The sequence below is a fragment of the Macrobrachium nipponense genome, chromosome 1 (genome assembly GCF_015104395.2).
Source record: "Macrobrachium nipponense isolate FS-2020 chromosome 1, ASM1510439v2, whole genome shotgun sequence".
In the NCBI taxonomy this organism is placed as follows: domain Eukaryota; kingdom Metazoa; phylum Arthropoda; class Malacostraca; order Decapoda; family Palaemonidae; genus Macrobrachium; species Macrobrachium nipponense.
Window position 1 is genome coordinate 118663904 of NC_087200.1, and position 21518 is coordinate 118685421.

General features: G+C 37.9%; 1 protein-coding gene across 2 annotated transcripts in view; it reads right to left on the bottom strand.

Annotated features, from left to right (window-relative positions):
* LOC135219581 (uncharacterized) overlaps positions 1-934 on the bottom strand; it is a 9012-nt gene extending 8078 nt beyond the window's left edge. For both annotated transcript variants that reach the window (XM_064256466.1, XM_064256467.1), the window contains exon 1: positions 1-934. This exon is cut by the window's left edge and continues 574 nt beyond it. The gene's annotated coding sequence lies outside the window, so the exon portion shown is untranslated.
* Positions 935-21518: the final 20584 nt, after the last annotated feature.

Consider the following 21518-nt stretch of genomic DNA (forward strand, 5'->3'; position numbering starts at 1 on the left):
CTCCTTTTGTGCTTGATAGACGTTCGCAAGTAAATTCTCCTTCAGCCATTCATCTTCGATTGTTTTATTCTTTGTATATTTGCAGTTTTAAAAAATTATCCTTATTTGTTTCATGATTCTTTACGTTCAAATAGTGATACTAATTTTCCTTTCCTTTCATTTTAAATCAGTAACCTTCAATATTCAAACTTCAGTATGTAATGCCATAACCATCAAACTTTCATCTCCGTATTGTTAACAGTCTTCTTCATTTTGAACAAGAAATGAACTATAGCTCATAATAATTGCGAACTTTTAATTAATCTTTTTTCAAACTTTTGGAAGATAAACATGAGAAGATAAGTTTTCTCTCTTCTTCGCTCTCCTTGGAATCAATATGGCTCGGTGATGGGCATTTACGCATGCGCAGACATCGAGAGCGGCAAACATAGAACGCGGCATTTGAAAACTTTCATTCAAAAAGGAAACAACAATTCGGGGAAAATGCGGAAGCCAGTACTAGCAGTTTTCCTATTTGTTGTAGAAGAATGATTTAGAGGAAAAGAAAAAAAATGTTTTCAATTTTACGATGAAATATAAGCAGTAAAGGGGGCGTTGTTATGAGCGCCAATGAGATTTTACACGGAGAATTACGGGACGGGGGCGGATGACTCCGTGTAAGTTGGGGGAGGTCTAGTGAGGGCGGAAAACTCCAACCTGGCATCCCCTTCGACTCGCCGGCTTTCGCTGTCTCACTCACTTTCGACAGTCACAATTTCACAGCTTATTTCGCTTTTCCCTTCCTGACAGCGCGTCTACAGCGCTTGGCCATTGCCTTAACGTCTTCTCCGTTCCTTGACGTTTCACCCCGAGTCAGCGTGAAAGCGTTTCGAGGGTGCCTTCACGACCAAAACACCGAAAGTCTCTCTGTATGGTCATACACGAAAGCACAGAAACGTTGCACTAACGGTGAAGAACGTCGGGCTGTTTTGTGGAGGAGGAAGAGGAGGAGGAGAAGGAGGGTCCTCCTCCCACCATCTCCACTCCACCATTTGTTCGGGAGTCTGTCGAAAGTATTCTCGGGCAACGTCGGTTTCATTCGGTTTTTGTTTCTGTTCGTTGTCGAAGCTATTTCATTTTTAGTTTCCCAATTTCTTTCACTTTCCGTAACCCTCTTGTAGGTATCTCTCAGACCTGCGTAGGTTTAGCTATCCGTCGGTAAATAGGCGAACCAATGATTGAGAAGATAATTATTATATCAAAAGTAGTGAATGCAGATCGCATACGGTTCTATGGAACAAAGTATGACGTCAGTGATAACGATATTGATTTCAAAAGGATACTTTAAGATTGTTTCCCTTAAGATCGAAGTTTCCTTGTTGGATCTATATTTGAATTTATCTGCAGGGCACAGCTGATCTCGAAAATGGTCACCACGGAATAAGGAAGTAAGACAATAAAAATCTGTCCATGTGACCGCTTCATGTTCCATGGCGCCTTTTATAGGGAAATTTCACGAAAATACGTCAGCATCTTTAGTAAATGACTTTGCAAAAACTAACAAATTGCGATAAATGTATAAGCACGTTTTTGGAGTAAAAAAATGGGATCATGTCATATATATATATGTGTGTGTGTGTGTGTGTGGGTATGTGTGTGTGTGTGTGTATCAGAGTGGTATAATATCCTTGAAAAATAGTAGGTTTGCTAATCTTGATTTGATCCCAAAAATTAATAGAAAAATTATTCTGTTTTCAACTGTTTAGTAAGGCTTACCAAGGTTTCATTTGTCTCGAGAAATATTTCACATAATGCAGAGTTCAGTATTGGAGACATTTGTGGGCATTCAAAAGAATTAATTTTAAGTGTCTTTTGGGACTCGTGTTAATGTTTATTTGACTCATCATGTTAACTCTTCATTGAATTGTAGAGCTAATCGGTTTTGGTTCCGATGATAGTATGCAGTTACCAGAATTAATGCTTACTCTGAGTTTTATGTCGAATTACAGTTTCTTGCAAGTTTAGAAAATAGCCACCAAGCTCACTTCGGTCATATCTCTTCTTGTAAATACGGTTTTCAGGTTCCCTCCTTTCATCCAAATAGAGTTTGTTCTTTGCTATAGAACTTCCTTGATCTAAATGTCATTGCCTGGTCTACTAAGAGTAACCAGTGACTTAATAAGAAAAAATTCTCTCTCTCTCTCTGTGTGAGTTTGTATGTATCCAAACGGCACGAACAAACATTTAACTTTATGCATGATTGAGCTGCAGTATAAGAAATAAGCAGTGCCAAAGGAAATGGTTAAAGTGTTTAATTGTCAAGGAGAACAAATAGATCCTCCTTTCGGAGGAAAGTTATGAAGGTTAGAATGTTTGGATTTATTCTCTGATATATTCCTTTCGCTTTTGTCCTCGTTGAGTGTTTATTTTGTTGGGTGGTTTCTTTGTGAATAGATCCCAAAACAGAAATATTCCGTGTATATATATACGGAATATTTAGGTATATATATATATATATATATATATATATATATATATATATATATATATATATATATACCCCGTCTTTCAAGTGATAGTCCAAAGAGGAACTACTAATGCGTAGACTGTCACTTGAAAGACCGGGGTTCGGTCCTGAGCGTGTCAGAAATTGCTTTCTGGGAAACACGTTCTCTTGTGTTCATTTACACACACACTTGCACGTTTATAAACATATACATTTTATATATGTATATAAATGTATTAAAAGTACCTCACTCAAACTGGATGGTATCTAGCGGAGTTATTTATTCAAAAAGTTACAATCTTTCAAGGACAAACGGTCCTCATCGTCAAGTATCCATGCATTCTTGATAATGATGACTGTTTGTCCTTGAAAGCTTGTAACTTTTTTGAATAATTAACTTCGCTAGACACCATCCAGTTTGAATGAGGTAATTTTAGTAATTTTACTATTGCGTAGAACAATTGTGTATTTGATTAAGTTAATGTATATATGTGCGTATAAATAAATATACACATAATTTTATATATATATATATATATATATATATGTATATATATATATATATATATATATATACTATACAGTATATACACATACACACATGCAACACTGTCTATATATGTATATATATATATATATATATATATATACATATACACACATACATACATACATACATACATACACACATGCACACATACACTTACAACACTGCAGATTATGTTACCTGAATTTACGCTCATTTCTTGCAGTTTCATTTTGGTTTAATCATAAGTCGTGATTCATATCATTGCTTTCTCTCGTGGTTTAGTTATTTTCTTTTATGATGATCACGCATGAGTACAGAAGTCTGTCTACCTGTATTTTGTGTATATAGGGATGGATGATTATTATATGGGCTGCTTTCAGCTTGTTTTTCAGGAAATTTCACCAGGAATAAGTCATACTTAGTAGAATGAATCTTAATTCAAGCAGGAATTTAAATTATATTCTGTAGGGTCTTGCAACATTGCATATATATATATATATATATAATATATATATATATATATAGATATATATATATATATATATATATGAGAAATGCTTTTCAAATTTATGTCAATATTCTGTTTTTCGCTCTGGTCTGGTCTTTCCTTTCATTAGTTATCGTACTTCCTTGTTGGGCGAGTGGATTTCGCGCTCGGCTACCAATCCGGTGGTCCGAAGTTCGATTCTCGGCTCGGCCAACGCGGAACCAGAGAAATTTATTTCTGGTGATAGAAATTCATTTCTCGATATAATGTGGTTCGGATCCCACAATAAGCTATAGGTCCCGTTGCTAGGTAACCAATTGGTTTCTGGTTTCTAGCCATGTATAAATATCTAATCCTTCGGGCCAGCCCTAGGAGACCTGTTAATCAGCTCAGTGGTCTGGTGAAACTAAGATATACTAAATTAGTTAACGTTGACAGGAAAATATAACACTGCTGAAATTCAGGTAAACAGATTTATTAATTTGCACCTAAGACTGTGCTATTTCTTATTGTAGAAATAAGTTAGTAGTTTTGATATTGTTTGGCTTTGTTGTGTATGTCAGAGTTGAAATATAATAGGGTAGATTTCGTTCATTAATTTTGGGCTTTTATGGAAATTTAGAATGCCCTTGCCATGACTAGCCAGGTAAGTTTTGGCTATATTCCATGCCTTTCGTCACGAACTTCAGTGAAGTGTTTGGAGATGGCACCACTGTTTTTCTCGCACTGAATACGTCTTTACAGATACATTCAGAAAGACTGTCAAATAGTAAAGACTCATCAGTAAGAATAACATCCAGGAGGGTTATTCCTTACAGCTCGTACAAAAAGAGAATATGAATTAAAACGTTTTAAATTCATATGTGATGTGATCAGCATCACCATGTTTTAAATTTTCACAGTTCTCTGTAAAACGTGTAAATTCATAATTATGTTGGTTATCTGTTGCTTCTTTCTCACTATCCCAGATGAGATCGTGTAAGAGAGGCTTAAGATTCAGAGGGCAATATTTTCGTAGGAGCTGTAAGGATTAACCCTCATGGATGTTATTCTTACTGATAAGTTTCTTTATTATTTGACAGCCTTTCTGAATGCATCTTGACGAAAACTCGAATTATTCATGGTCTATCTGTAGGTGAAGCATCCTATTATAGTGGAAGAGGGCAGTAGGACTCAAGATGTCCTCTCTATCTGCACTCCCATTGCAAAGACTTCCAGTGTCTCACATCCTCTTACTCTTGAAGTGGCTACTTTGGCTGGAGGATGTACATAAACTTTTCTGTCTTTTCTTATACCCATGTTCACCACTGTTGTGTCAGGTAATATTGGATCCAGGAATTAGATTTTTGCATGAACCCTTTAGGGTCATAAAGGTAACACCTCAGTTTGGTTGGGATAAGATATGGCCAATAATCAGCAGCTGTTAGTGTTCTTATACTTCATAGATGGGAAACTGTCTAAATGTGCCTCGTGTATAGGAGCTCTGATTTTCCTGTCTGTATTTTCAGTTGTACCTATTTTTAGGGGGATAACCTCAAAATAGGTTTATTTAGGCTGATAGAATCTATTATATATTTGGCAATGTGTGTATGTATGTGTGATTGGTATGGGCGCCCGGGCTGTCAGTCTGACGGGACTGGGATTCGAAACGGAGATGGGTATCCACCCCGGGGAGGTCGAGACCTATGTTCGGGAGCCCGGGCTCTCAAAATTTCTACTCCCCCCCCTCCGAAGGGTGAGAAGGGATTCCTTGAAACAGAGCTGGTTCTGCCCGTGAAACGGGACTGGCTATGCCCGTGGACTTGGTTACTTTACAAATTTCTGTATACATATAACTTATCATTTGGAAAAGAATACTATAGGGTAAACATCAATGACATCAAAGAGGGTGGTTTTAGAAGGGGGTTGACAGAGAGAGAAAGTGAGAGAGAGTTGACGGGGTTTTAGGGAGAAGAAAGAGGAAAAAAGACAGAGAGAGAGAGAGAGTTGGTATGACTGAGGAGAAAGGGGGTAAGAGACAGTGATTGTTGGAGAGAGAGAGAGAGAGAGAGAGAGAGAGAGAGAGAGAGAGAGAGAGAGAGAGAGAGAGAGAGAGAGAAGAGAAGAGAGAGAGATGTTAGGTACGGGAAAGATGGAAAAGGTGAGAGAGGGAGAGACAGACAGACAGAGAAGAACGGTTGTCTGGAGACAAAGAGACAGAGAGTTGGTATTAGTGAGAAGAAAGAGTGAAAGAGGCAGTGATGGTTGGAGACAGAAAGAGGGTCAAAGAAAGGAGCTTTCTCTTTTCTTTCATTTCCATTTCAGTTTCAAGTGCCTTCAGTTCCCAGTCAGGTTGGCTTTTGCCATGACTATCAATAAAGCCCAGGGACAGTCTTTCAGAGTGGCTGGCATCAACTTGGAGCAACCTTGCTTTTCTCACGGGCAGCTTTATGTGGCGTGCTCAAGAGTGAGCTCTCCGGAACGCCTGTTCATTTTGTCACTGGAAGGAAAAACAATGAACATGGTTTACAAAAAGGCTCTCCGGAGAATTGGAATCTCTCTGCCAACACCAAGAATTTTTCTTTCCATATATGTTTATGATGCTTCATTTTGATATTCATTTTCAAGGATGCTGTTTGTTTTGTCAGATTTGCATTCCTCACAATTCAGGTCATGGTACTGTATTCAATTGTGGCTTGATTTATGTAAACTAAGCTCTGGGTTACTTGAACCAATCTAGCTGGGACCCCCCTATAGGGCGGGTAACCAGCTAGTTTGGAATATTTTGAATTGGTTCCGTAGCACAGCCCATGTCTCATCCTACCTTGGTGCCCAGCACAGCACACCAGTGGCTACAATGTCCAGGTAGCGTTTTGTATAAGCTGATCAAGCGGTTCTTTAGAAAGAAAACCTTTTCATGGCAGTGAATCATCAAAATCTAGGACATATCCTTTAATTGGAGGCAATTCTTTTCAGTGTCCTTCCTAAGACACTATCATTTCACTTTAGTTGCAAATTCACTGGTATGGATGCTGGTTTATACCTCATGATCAGTTTTAAGTGTTTTTGCAATGCTCCAAACTCTTAATTTTTCTCAATTATTTGTTATTTGGTGAAGTGTAGGGCTTTGCTCACATGTAAATGCTGCTTATCTCATGTGTCAGGCTCCTCATTGTCCTTAGGTCCTTTTCATTTCATTCCCTCTCTAATGCTCCAGTTTCAGATATATTTGTCATTCAGTATGTGACCCCACACCTGACACCACTTTTGACATGTGCCATGTGTTAAGGGGATGGTATTTAATTAATACAATTCAATAATAAAGGGACACACCTGTTCTGTGCATAGATGATAACTCCATGACAAGAGCAGAGGTGGGCATAAACTGCCACACTTGTTATTTGCTTGTTCTTCAGGTCAGTGGATCAGTCACTGGAAGGTGACACAGTCTGGGACCAAACATCATTGGCTGTTGTTGCCCTCATCCATGGTCAAAAACAAAGAACAGCTTTTTACAGATGATGTTGGTGTAGAGCTGAAAGTGGTATAATGACCTCATTCTCCCTCACCCATAAACTCTTCCCCAGTTTTCCTCTCATTTTCCCAAAGAATTCTCTCCTAAACCTCCCAGTGCTTGGGAGGTGCTATGAGAGTTGAGAAGCCCATGCATTTCTAGAGTGTCTTTGGAGTGGTGGTCATGGTACATAAACATGATCTCTTCCACTTTGGTTATTGGGATTTTAAAACAACTAATTATTCTTTTCATCAGTTCCAAGTGTGTTGCTGAAATTGCTTCAGTTAGCTTTGGGGTAAAATGAGAAATTCTCACTGTAGAATCTGTGGTCAGTTTAGATTTTTTTTATTCAGCTTTGTGGCTTTGACCTGTAGTTGCTTTAGCTCTAATCCTTGGTAATTGTTATCCCAATCTGTCCTGACCTGAGGGCCACTGGAATGGAGAGGCCTGGAGTCTTTCCTCTTGGAAATCCCATTAGGATTCCCCAGAGTGTTTCTTCCAGTAGAAAGAACAAAGATCATGCACCTGTTGGGATAAAGATCTGAGAGATTTAGTTTGTCAAGCCATGGTGCTTGTAACACTGCTCTACAGGAATCCCTCTGGGAAGAGTATGGCGTTGTTCATAGTGCCTGTTACAAGTACCATCCTGTGATTAGTAGTGAAGAGCATATTGATCAGATGCCAGTGCTCTTCCCGTGCAATATCTCTGACATTATGGGAGAGAAGGCTTCAACCTGCTACTCTTCTTTCAACTTGCACCTGCTCATGATGAACCCCCAGTACATTTCAACCATGGCGTGGTCCCGGGCTGCTTCCCCTAGCTTGGTCTGTGCTGGAACCTTCCAGAATTTAATTACTGTGCTATTGGCTTGCACCTGCTGATGACAGACCCATGGTCTATATTACAGGTTTTACGGTGCTTGGCCATTTTCCCAAGCCTGAAATGAAATAATGCTCTTGGCCTTTATGATACTGTTGTGAATGCTTCAGGAATTGAATATTGGATAAAGAGTGGCTGGCCAACTATGACCAATAGCCCTCGTCTGATATCTCATTGACCTCGCTTGATCTGTGGCTCTGCAACCTGTGGCATTCCACCGCGACTATTTGTTGCTGGAGATGCTGTGGATTCCTCTTGGATTAACAGGGGATTCAATTCCCATTTCCTGGCCACACTGATTAATGTCTGTGTCACTCCTTTGCAAGCTGCAATTCCTCATGAGTGTCTGTCTTAACTCCATTCTTGGTAGGTATGAGAAGTCAGAAAAGCACACATTCTTCATCCTCCTTCATCCTCTTCAACTCCTGCTCTCTTCCCTCCTTGTCTCTGGACAGGTGGATATGCAGGAGGGAGGCTAAGAAGTCTTCATGAGGAATGTCTGTTAGTGAACATTAGTATCAACCACATTCTCAGTCTTTCAGTATGGCTGATTCATGGGGTTTCGTGTGATAGATTTTGGTCCACACTCCCATCACACCCATTCATCTGCTTGTTCTTTTAGGAGAGGAGCACTGACCTTAGCTCTCCCTGTGCTTGTGCTCCTTTGGAGCTTTTGACCTGTCCTGGAGATTTACAATCATGGCTGTACTCATGCTTTTGGTGTTTGCCTTGGGTGTGTCAGAGCATGTATGTGGCTTACACTTTATTCTGGCCCAGTAAGTATACCTTGGTCAATTTGGCATTTGTACTGCTTGAACTGCTTTGCACAGGATAGGTAGTGCACATTTCTGCTCTCACTTAGATCAGGTAGCAAAGTTAGCCTGACTGGATCTGCTAGAGTCAGAGATTGTGTTCATTTTCCTATGACACCTTCACATGCTCTTTATCACAGGTCTCTATTAGCAATGATGGTGATGTCTATGTATTGGGTATATATCTTTTGATTCGGAGATAAATGCTTCTTTTGTTGCTATCAGCGCTAATAAAGAAGCCTCCCACTTACAGTATACTTTGAATAGGAATTGTCGTGTAAGCTACACTATTTATTATAGTGTTAAAATTAGACTTCCTTTCTTGGATGTGCATGCGGAACAGAGGGATAGGTACAATACAACCATGTACCAAAAGGTGATGAAGGTGGGGCAGTGCCTCAACTCCCATGGGAAGTGCCCTGACACTTACAAATGTTCTGCATTAACCATGTTACATTGCTCTGTCCCACATGGGAGGCTATTATGTTAGGCAGCTCCTTACTAAAAATGGTTATGACAGCAACTTTTACAGAGCAGCATATCATAGCAAGTTTAAGGATGAGGCCAAAGCCATGAAAAAGATAATTGCCAATGGTGCTATGCTTACAAATCATAATAAGAGTGTCTCCCCTTATGAGTCTACTGCTACCTCAACCTGGTCAGTATGCTCGGAATGTGGATTATTGCTGCCCCCATGGAGAGATGTTGGAGTCGACAAATATATTACACATAAATTTAAATGTACTGAAGGAAACTTCAAACCCTCAGCGGTTGCTACTTAGATCACTCCACTAGCATTCTTTGACAACAGGTGCAAGTTCACCATGATCAAGGGGCTATATTCCAATGACTGTAAACAACACTGGAAGAATTAGAAGGCACAGAGATCGTGCATAGAGAAGCCTGGTTCCACAGATTGTAAATGGGAAAGCTGCAAGTATAATTATAAACCAAAAGCAGCCTGCGTTAAACTTCAGAGCAACACGAACTTCATCCTCCTTCGTCAAACAAACCGCATCTGTGAGAATCTGAGAGGAGAAACGAGTGACAAAACACTCCCGTAAACTATCGGCCAGAGACGGAAATCATGCACTCGCTCACACCATTTATTTCACTTTGTGTCAGAGTATGTACTACAGAGCACTAGAAATGTCCTTGTTTCTCCACAGACTACAAACAATAGAATGAGACCAGCTAACCAATAGAAATTAGCTGTTAAGCCCACATGTTGTAATATAAACAGAAACAATGTCAGTAATTCTTCATTTCTGAGAAGTTTACCCGAAGAGAAAAAAAAGATAGTCAGATGTAAAGTATATGTAAAAAAATTGCATAAGGAAAAAATATGCCCAAATAGCAGCGCACGCACACACACACACACACACACACACACACACACACACACACACACATATATATATATATATATATATATATATACATATATAATATAAATATATTGGATATATGATATATATCTATATATATATATATATATATATATATATAATATATATATATATATATATATATATATGTGTGTGTGTGTGTGTGTGTGTGTGTGTGTGTGTGTGTGTGTGTGTGTGTGTTTTTGCTGCTCTTTGGGCATATTTTTTCGTTATGTAATTTCTATTCATGTACACTTTGAATCTGACTATAAATTTTTTCTCTTCAGGTAAACTTCTCAGGAATGATAGTAGATAGCTATATAGATATATAGTCAGTGGTGAGGTGCGACTGATTTGCTGACCATGATGTGTAAGGTTACATGAATAATAGTTGTTTTGTATAGGTACTAAAGGGTATTGAAAGAATAAGATTACATAATTTTTTCAATGTACTATATAAGTTGTATGTTAGATTTTTAATTGGGATACTAAGGCAAGTGACTAAAAGAAAATGGTGTATGGTACTACACGCGTTTGTTGTGAAACAGTGTGAAAGTAAAGGGGAAAAGCTGTTTAGAACATGCGTTGTCAGTGAAGTGTGAAGTAATTGATGTTTGCTAATGGTACTGTGCTCATATGGAAAGCTAAGAGAAACTGCAGGAACGAGTAAAGGAGTTTGAAATTGTAAGAGAAGAAAGGAAAAGAGTAAATGTAAGCAAGAGTAAGGTGATGGGTGCGAATGGAAACCTTGATGATGGAGCAATGAATATAAGGATGGTGGAAGCATTAATTGACGTATATAAGTATTTGGAATAAATGATACAGATGGTGGTAAGATGAGAGAGGAGGTGAGTTACAGAATAGGTACAACAAAAAGAGCAGCAAGGTGTAAAAGACTCTGAAGAGACTTCAGTTGTAAATAGAAACCAAGATTGGAATGCGTGAAAGGATTGTTGAGCCCACTCTCCTTTATAAAATGTTTACGTTGAATGCAAAGAAAGAAGCACAAAGGCAACATATTGAAATAAAACTTTATATCCGTATGTGTAGTGCAAGAAGTACATATAGGTTGAAGAATTTGGAGATGTGGTAAAAATGATTGCGGAGGTTGAAGGATTTACCAGAAAATTGTAGTGTTGGTCACATGGGCAAAATTGGTGATAATACTAGTATACTGATGTCTTTCATTCAGAATTGAGAGGAAGACCAGCGATACTAATAGATGGAGTAAAAGGTTTGGAAAAGAATGGCCTTCATATCCAAGAGGCCTGAGAATGTGCAAGGCAGTGATATATGCATGCATGTATGTGTGATTGGGGGGATAATTATTCATATTCATATTTACAGGTAGATTAGTATTTTATATTTTCAACTGAAGCAAAGCGCCACCGTAGAAAAACTTATTTATCTCCACATCTTTATGTATTGAGTATGTGCATATACCGATATATATATATATATATATATATATATATATATATATATATATATATATATATATATATATATATCTCACTATAATTGTGTACTATGTATACTTGAATAAATTAATTGATAAATTATTAGCCTTGAGCATTCCTAAACCCACCTTAGAGTTTCGGTTTTTCTTACGCACGTGTGGGCTTAATATCGTCTTTGCTATTACTAAACAGTCAGTTTTCTCTGAAGCGTGTAGTAAGTGAAACTGTATGAGGAGGATCCGTAGTTTTTCATTGTTGCCGCTTGTGGACTTGTTTTTTTTATGCCACAATTTTCAACATGTTTTCGAAAATGAGGTGATACATTTCCTACTTTATATTTTTTTTTTTACCTGTTTTTATAAGCTTTGAGACATTCAACCGAATCGTAACTATGCAATAGCAAACCTAGTAAGAAGTTTGTTCAACTCCCTTGATCGTGATAGAGAATAATGTTTTAAAGGTGAATGCCAATCTTAGATCATTGCAATATCTTTCGTGATGTGATTATCATTTGATAAAAAATACTTACAATATGCCTTAACCGTTTAAAGAATTTACTTACACGTAAAGCTGGCGATACAGTTCAACTAAACAGAAACCATATGTGCGTGGAGGTACTAGGATCGATAGCACTTACTACTAATGGAATGGAAATGGAAAATTACTTAAAACGGTCGAAGGCTTTTTATATAATATATATATATATATATATATATATATATATGTCATCTACACCTGAAACTCGAAGCTTTTTTTTTCATTTTTAAGCAAGTTTATCGTTTTCATAATTAATTGAACACGCTCTTTCCACAAGTCTTCCTTTTTAATTTTATTTCTTAATGGTGTTTCATTAACCACGATTTTTATTAACCACGTTTTATACGTAGGAGTTACACGGCATCTTTAACGTAGCGGTAGGTGGATGAACCTGTTGAAACCATTCAGGAGCTTGAGCTATGCTCTGGAGAACATAAGCTTGCATTATAAATAGACGAGCAAAGATTAGAGCAGACTCAGCAGGTTTTCAATGAATTAATATGGCTAATGCATGAAACTTGATATGCATACATCTGCATGTATGTATATTGCATCGGAGTCTGATCCCAATTATGATTATGCGGACTGGGGTGGGATGATGATCGCACCAAGATTAGAAGAATAAGTAGGTTTAGTCTCATTGCGTCAGGCACCAGTGCCTGTGTTAAGTTTAATTTTTGTTTAACGCAGAATCCAACCTAACTAGCAACTCATTTCCCTCCTCTTGCCCAAACCTGGTGGAAAAACAATGGAGAAGGTGTTCAGAAGAGTAAGATGCAACTCCCAAAAGAAAGCACTGGCCAGCTTGATGAAAGAGACTTAGTTTACTGGGGTGTTGAGAAGCATAAACAGGGAGAAGTGCTCAAAGGTGGAAGAGGTAAAGAAAACACGTTTAATTCCATAGGAATGACAGACGTGTTCTTAGGAAGATTAAAGGTGAAGTTAACGAATGGAAAGAAAATAAGATGTGAATCCATAACGTAGTGGTGGAGGAGGAAACTAACAATGAGGAAAACGGCAATTAGGTAGCTGTTCCCGAAAGAGTCCACATATGATTCTCCTGCCTAATGGGTAGTACGTGACAATTGGGAAGGGAGGGGCCTTGATAACATAAGAAAATACTTTCTCGAGTCTCTCTTCATTTCCAGTTGAAAAATAACCCCGTTACTATTTGAGGTAAACAATGGCTAATGTTTATCGACTTAAGTAGCATTGCATAACCTTAGCCAATATTAAGATAATGATAGGTCAGCAATTCTATGTACCTACTGGCCTCCTTTTTTGCTTAGTTCGTGAAACACACATATAATATAATATAATATAATATAATATAATATAATATATATAAATAAATTATGAGTGGACTGATATGCACATTTTATTCCAACTTCCTCAATATATCAGTGTATGAAGGCATAGCGTTCCCTGTTACAGAACATCTGAAAGCGCCTCAGTGGCACGGTCGGTATGGTCATGGCGTGCCACCTCGTTGGCTGCGAGTTCGATTCTCGGGCATTCCATTGAGGTGTGAAAGATGTGTATTTCTGGAGATAGAAGTGCGCTCTCGACGTGGTTCGGAAGTCATATAAAGCCGTTGGTCCCGTTGCTGAATAACCACTGGTTCCATGCAAAATAAAAACACCATAAAAACAAACAGAACATCTAAGCACTTGTCTGTGTTGAAGTGATTAGAGCCCTTTGATCACGACGCTGCGCGGTGATTGCGGAAGGATGCTCTCCGGGTTAATTTACTGCAGTGCTTTTTTGTCCAGAGTTCACAGTAGAATTGTATGATCAATCGGAAAACTCTCGTTCTCTCTCTCTCTTAATTCCTTCTAGCTTTGAACCTTAAACGATCACGGCATAACGCGATTTTCCTGAAGGTGCTTGTCAGGATCGTAAGGGGATTCACACAAGCACTCCATATAGGGTAGGTAGGTGGTATACACGGAACAAAACCAAAACTTACGTCCTCGCCTTGTCCGCTTTTTAAAACAAAGAGAACACATTTTTGCACTGGAGGAAAATTTTGTAAACGCATTTGCTTAAGCATATAAACACTTGTCGATGAGTTAGGGTGCCCATTTGAATGAAACTCTCGAAAATAAAGCGGGATCTCTGGTAACTTTGTCTCAACAACTCCAAAAGGCCCATTGGCCTAGGAGCACATAGAGCAGCGCCGTCGTTCCTCATTCCGTAGTCACTATAGGCGTCTTACTTTTCACTGTGCCTGGTTATTGCAGTTATCATTTTTAATCTATGAAAATGTGAGGTAATGGGGGAACGGGCTCATATAGTACGTATGTATGTATGTGTTTATAATATGACTATAGTCAGACACACACACATATATATGGATGTGTACAAAATTACTAAAGTTATTTGAATTTATTCAAGTAATATGAATGCTGCCGCAATAGAATTTTTTGTTAATGGTGACTGACTTTCAGAAACTTGGCTTTCCGGGCATTTCTTAGAACTAGCCAACTATTGTTGTTGTAATAATTTGCAGAGGTTTCTCATCGCGTAATAATTTTTTCCCATGAACATGGACAATAAAAGTTGATTCACACACACCAGTGCCGTGTCAGTTCAGTGTCAGTTACATCCATGACACTTCAGTGACGAAACAAAATGTTTTCCAGTATTTTAGAATATCCAACAATAGTTTCAACATATTGCCCAGTAAAACAGAGGCAAATCCGTACGAGAGATTTTCTTTAGAGACAAACAAATCTTAGGCATCTATTTTGCTACTAAGTGACAGTACATTATTTTTTATGTTTAAAAAAGGCCAAATTCTTCTTTTATGTGTATTTCTCCATGCTGGTGATTTTTACAAGTCCGTGAAAAACTGAAAAATATTGGTGGATACGGAACTGACACTGAGACTCAAAACACGGTACTGAACCGGACGTGTGGATTCTTCAGGTGAATTCAAAGTAACGGTTTCTCCCCCCAGATATTGACGAACTGAGCGGACGCTGCACTGAACTGCACTGATGTGTGTAAATCAACCTTAAGCTTTACATTTCTTGAAAGTAGAAGGACTTGCTAGAAATTAGAACCAGGTGATTAGCTAAAAACACTTGGGCATTAGTGTGGGAATGAAAGAAAAAAAAATGCAGTTCAGTTTAAGAAAAATAGAGGGAAACAGACTCAAATTTTTGTGACCAGTGAAAATAGTTTATTAATGTCATTCACCTAACCTTCAGAACTTTGTGTAGTCTATGTAGCTGTGTAGCCACCCACGAGTTGTGCAACGTGAGACCAAATTGCGACGATGGACAGACCCGACGGTGTCCTTTTTTTTTTTTTCTTCTTTTTAAAACAACTGGTTGAGGTAAAGAATCCACGTTTTACTACACATTTTTTTCTTAACTCCGTGAATTCCAGTATATATTAGAAATCAAAGAGAGAGAGAAAGATCCGTAGACGTCCATAGCATTCCAGAAGTTTATGTAAGAGATCAACCGGAGGTATATAATGCCCTGCCGGTCGTTGCAGTTTTGCCCTCCGCCTGACCTTGAAATGCTGGGGTAGCACCAGAACTTAGTCAATGATGTGAAGTTTGTCACTGACATCGATATTAAAAAATCGTATTAAATTAAACGAGAATTTTATATTTAACCTTATCCGCTTGGAGACCAGGGACATTCAGCTGGTTTGATGTCGTCGCGTTTTACTGCTTCAAATCGTCGACATTGTGAAGGTCGAGCTTCAAAGATGTTTGTGTTTGGTGTGAGGATGAGAAAGGAGGGGTAAGGGGGTGGTGGGGGTTTGGGTTTTTGGGGGTGACCGATAGAATTTGGGGTAGGGGAACGAGTACTCTGTTGCGTCACAATTCTTCACCCCCTCAGACGGTTACCCCATCTCTCTAACGACTCCCCTACCCATTGTTTTCACCCGAACCTGTGGGGACCGGTTGGGCGCCACGCAATAGAGAATCCCAGTGTTGGGATCCACTGGGATAATTGCTGTGAATGGGGGATGGAGTGTGTGGAAGAATGCGAAAGAATGAGAGGGCGTTTGTATGGTACTGCGCTGGGAAGAATGAGAGGTTTGTGGGGCCAAAAGAGGTAAATAAAAGGGGTTACCTGAGGTTATTTGGGTACGTTCTCAGCAATACTTCTTGTCTCACGTTTTCATCTCAGGGAATAAAGCGAATGTCTATTCGAGTTCGGTATGTAATCATGGCGTTGGTATGCAGCAGGGCAAACCTTGGAATCCATTTGGTAGTTGTCTGGAGAATAAAGAGATCTCAGAACAGAAAAATATATATTTTCTCTCAAGTTTTTGGGCATTAGATGCGCGCTCGAAAGAGAGAGAGAGAGAGAGAGAGAGAGAGAGAGAGAGAGAGTAGCTATAAGTACTGAGGGAAAGATAAGATATCCTGAAGGCTATGAAGAAAAATTCCAAGACGTGATTTATGGGTGCTAATGCATTAATAATATCCTTGTAATTTTATGAAGCACAAGAGAGCGCTTAGATTCATCTTAGAAATCTCGAACATACAAAGATCTCTTTAAGGGAGTGTAAACATTTGATGTTTATATTTACATTATTGTGTTGGTAAAGTACTCCGTACGTTTCGAAATTCGTTTGAGCAGCTTTTATCTTCTCCAGTAGCAACCAGTAAGAATCGTAGGAGTTGTGCAACATTACCTATGAGCAATAATCTTTCAGTATAGTGTATAGTCTTTTTAGTGTCTACACTCTTCACCCCATAATACGTTACCGAACATTGTTTCACATGCATTGTTAATTTCTGTGGTATTTAAATTCTTCATTTGTTACTTTTAAATTCATTGATGTTTCTTGTCCATGACAAATCATTCGCGTAAATTTTTTTCTTTTACCTTCTTATATCGCTATTTATTTTTGTATTTCCATACTTCTTCGAGAAGAATTCATGGTTACGTCTTTGGGCTAAGTGCAGTAAATGAGGGAGTGTCTCTGTCTACCTTTGGTCTCTACAAAAATAGTCCCGAAGCAGTTTTTTGTATAATATAGCGACAAAAATAGAAAGATCTTGAACCATAGAATGGTAGATCCGTCGCTATATTGTCTGCTTGCTGAAGAGATGTTCGCTGTTAAACGTTTGTTCATTTACTTTTCTTAAAAAGTCTTGAGAAACTCAGGAGGACTTTTCATTTTATTATTGCGTTTCGGCTTCGCAAGAGTAGCCAAATTTTTCTTTTGCTCGTGTTATTTGCGTTTCATATTGGAATGGATTATCATGTGAGAGCCAGATTGTTCGGCCACGATCTGATAAAGAGTCGTTATATTAAATCTTCGTGTTTACGCGATAATACAATCTTTACATCAACAGACACCTCTCTCCTTTCCCACGTCCCACAAAACCGCCCCATCATCCCCTGTTGAGAGTGGCAGCTGTTTTTTCATGCTTCCGATGTCGTAACCAACCAAAAACGGGAAGGAATGTAAACATTCGGCTTTGGTAATGATGATACGCTCTCTCTCTCTCTCTCTTCTCATGTATGTCTGTCCGTCCGCCTTGTCCATCCCACTGTATTTGCACTGCCGGTACTATTGAGATTCATGATTGCGTAGTAGAACATAAATGAATTGAAGAGCCAAATTATGAGCAGGCAGTATTGCCTCTATACTTGCCTCATGGGGATGTTTATATAACAGTCATGTTTTTATAATGATAGACTGCAAACTTGTATTTCCTAGGGGCGAAGTTTACATATATCGAGCACGTGTTTGTAACTTCAAGTTTTAGGGGTTGAATTGTGTTTTTGGTCCGGGTACTATTACTCTCTTCGGGAACGGTGAAATGCAGAGGAAATTTGGGCGCCGGAAGGGAGTGGGGGGATCGGAAGGTAGAGTTACGCAACATAGAGTGACTGTATGGGTGCGGTGCGCGCTAGTTCCATCCTCCCCCCTCTTCCCAAAGGGTAACCTACGCCGCTGGTGAAACCTCGTGGCATTTCGTGTGACCTGTGACACTCGTGTTTCCCATGCCGGGATTTCGCAGTTGCTGCGTAGGGGCCCTGGAGGTTCTTGTAAAGCTTTCTTGCTAGTAATCATTTTCCTCTCTCTCTCTCTCAGGTTGTGTTGACACTCGATGCCTTCCTTCCTCTCTTATGCGACGTCAGTTTCACCTTAGGTATTAGACTCTTTCCCCCCTTTCAGTTTCTGGTGTGGAGGCAGGTTCGAAAATCATGTACATGGTGTAAAGATTTCGTGTGGGTATATATATATATATATATATATATATATATATATATATATATATATATATATATATATAGTGCGAATGAGCATGCTAAAACATTGTCACCATTTGTTGCAAAGTAAAGCACCTGTTGTTATGAAAAGTGATTATATATATATATAATATATATATATATATATAGTATATATATATATTATATATATATATATAATATATATATATTTATATATATATAGTGCGAGCATGCCAAAAACATGTCACCATTTGTTGCAAAGTAAAGCACCCTGTTGTATGAAAGTGATATTTTCCAGAAGTTAGAAGTCGGAGGAATGGGCGAAAAAGTATTTTGTAGGTGTAAGAATAAAACGCTTTAGAGTTTATGAAATTTTTTAAAACAAACTGGTAGACAAATCATCTCGTGAAAAGAACATAATTCATGTATGACTGTTTACAAAACTAGGGTAAATTATTTGATAAAGCTTTAGGACGAATTGAACTGTATCACAGATTAAAACATTGAGTTATTATTAAATGATGTACAGTTATTGTTTTCACCCATCTCTTAACACTGTGAAGTGGAAAGGCAGAGCAAATATCAGTCTAAAGTCTACGTGATACTTAAAAGCAGTTCAAAATAAATCCCTTCTCAAAATATGATGTCAAAAGTCAGCGGCAATTATTGTTTAGATAATTATTCAAAAATGTAATATTAAAGTTGATGGTTATTAAGATGTAGATTAGTTAACTATGTCTTGCAGTTCACAAAAACTAATGCACTGTGAAACTAAGCCTTAAAAAGGAGCAAATTCTTCATATAATAAGCCTCATAAAAAATATGTCATTATAGTGGTTAAATCTGATTTTTTACGATAAACTTAATAACACTGTTCGATATAGATGCTTGTATTTATATTGACAAAAGGGTTACATGTGTGAAGGTGATGTGGGGGTGTTTCTAAATTGAAAAGTACAAAGCACTGAATTCCAGGCACCAAATTTTCAATAGAGTTGTTTGGCCAACTTTAATATTTTAAGCCCAGTTTTCAAAAGAGAGGGGAAAAGCGATTATGTTTCTTGAGGGAGAAGGATGAATTTATTAGCCACATTCGGCAATGTGGGGCACATTTTTTTATTTCATGGCTGTTGCATGCTAAGAGTGCACCAGAACGTGTACGAATTCTGAACATTACTGTAACCCAAAGCAAAACGCTTGCTCTGGCGTTAAAGGTATCATATTGGGGTTAATCCCATGATATTACGTGAGTACATTTTCATGTACGTATATGGATCCCCTGATTTCCTTCAAAATAATATTGCGTGATAGCATGTTCAGCGGTCCGTGCATAATTTTATATCATGACTGACTAATAGTAGAAGGCATTTCTGTTATTACAGGTTGTTTGCAATTACAGATGTTATCATAGTCCATTACCTGTTATTAATTCCATAAGTATGTGTTAACTGTCCGTTATACGTTCATGAATAACTTGCTTATGGGTTAGCTGGGTCCTCCGAATTTAGAAAAGCAACCTTTTTTTCTGTGACGCCAAATATGATATGTCGCCACGTGGCTTGAGGTGCGTAGTAATGAATAATGACTGCATAATGCGTGACAGGCTCCACGGGTCGAGAGAGAGAGAGAGAGAGAGAGAGAGAGAGAGAGAGAGAGAGAGAGAGAGACCACGCGGTCTGTTCTACGCCTTAACTTGGGTTTGTTGTGGAAGCCCGGTGTTTTTGGCGGGCCTCGGCTGGCCTCTGAGCCTGAGCGGACGCCACCGGATGCTGGAGCCATCTACCGGATGAGTGTGCATCACAAAAGAGTTTTTTTTTTTTTTTTTTTTTAGTTTTTTTTTTTTTTTTTTTTTTTTTTTTTTTTTTTTTTTCAGGTAGCTAAGGGTCTCATGATATTCATTGTCTATCTATGTTTTTTTTTCTCTCTCTATTTTTTGTTTTCGTTTATAAAGCCTGTTTAGCTATCAGGTTTAGCTGTCGGCGGATATGATAAGAAAATTCCGCGGCGCAATAGAGACGAAGAGAACAGTTTAATTTGTAGTTGGGATTTGTTCTTTTATTTACTGCATAAATTTTATTTATTGCAAAGGCGGTTTTCTTTGACAAAGATTACGTTATCTGTTAGATTATCTTTCTATTAGGTATCTGTCGCAACCTTTTACCAAGATTAAGAAGAGTTCAGACTTCATAAAGGTTATGCATAATTGGATGTATTTTGGATACTTACTTCATCTTGGAATATAATATATAGTACATATAGATATATATACGTATACATACATACATACATACATACTTACATACACACACACACACACACACACACACACACACATATATATATATATATATATATATATATATATATATATATATATATATATATAATGATAAAAATGATGACGAATAGTCCCATTTTCATGAGTAAACATATATGAATAAAACTGTTGAAAAGTTTTACATAATCATAAAGATATATAAAACGCTTAGAGATAATATTATTTGAAAATAAAAAAAATGAAATCTTCTAAATGATGCTAATACGTAACTTGAAACATCAGTGATTAAAAGCGAAAGTGAGAGCATGCTTAAAATAAACAATTAGAGAAGATCAGACCAACTAAAAAGCTTAATTAAGGTAAAAACGCTGAGTGACCTTGGTGCGAAAATATTCTGAATGAAGATTTCGAAATAGTAGTTGAGGCAGCAATTGCGAAACGCCTCCGAAATCTCGTCCCTTTTGATTTTAGTCGTTTTAATAAAACAACAGGTACTAGACCCCGACAAGCACTTATCCTCTGTGCCCCTTGATATTGTTGCCTAAACCAGTTATGTCTAAATCTTCAGTCTAGCTATTTTCGTATCCATGATCACTTACTGCTTTAACCTTTAAGCAGATACGTTGGTCGGATTTTATTTACTCGCTAAAAGAGCTTTCCAACTTTTGCCTTCAATATTGATTTTTAAAATTTCGTATTTACATTATTTGAAAGACTTGAATATTGTAGTTTCCTTGAAAATATTTCCTCCAAGCATTTTATTTTTTTCACAAATTTGTACAAATTTTTCACAAAAGTTTTATTCAGGTATTACTTTTATGGATTTTTAGCCATGAAACTGGGAATGATTCCCGAGACGTTGGCCAATGAGCAAGAAAAATTTTCTCTCGGCTATTCATCAGCTTTTTCCTTTTATCTCTACAGTTCTCTAAGAGCAGCGACGTGCTGCAA